The sequence below is a fragment of the Grammomys surdaster genome, unplaced genomic scaffold (genome assembly GCF_004785775.1).
Source record: "Grammomys surdaster isolate TR1022 unplaced genomic scaffold, NIH_TR_1.0 129, whole genome shotgun sequence".
NCBI classification, from domain to species: domain Eukaryota; kingdom Metazoa; phylum Chordata; class Mammalia; order Rodentia; family Muridae; genus Grammomys; species Grammomys surdaster.
In genome coordinates this window covers 21,496,098-21,496,455 of record NW_021604587.1, presented here as the reverse complement: position 1 = coordinate 21,496,455, position 358 = coordinate 21,496,098, and positions in this window count along the sequence as shown.

Sequence of the window (358 nt, the reverse complement as noted above, 5' to 3'; positions counted from 1 at the left end):
CCCCACTCCTTGGAAAGAGTCTGAGCCCTGAGGAACATCCCCTCCTACAGTTACCTGCTACTACAGCCGGCTGAACAAAAGGAAACTCCCAAGAGACTGCTCCTGGAAGATGGCTTCTTCTGTGGAAATCAAGGTAGAGATTGTGTTGATACACAAGAAAAGCCAGCTAGCTACAGCGTCTACTTGTCAACCTTCCAGCTGCCCAGGACTGAGGAGGATAAGCAAGCATCTTTGGAGTTGCCACCTGTTTTCCCAAAGATTAAACAATCAGCAATTGGAGACATCACAGAGGGAATTGGGCTCTCTCAGGAATGAAAGCTAAGCATGCACAAGCAACATTTAAGGCACAATGCAGCAA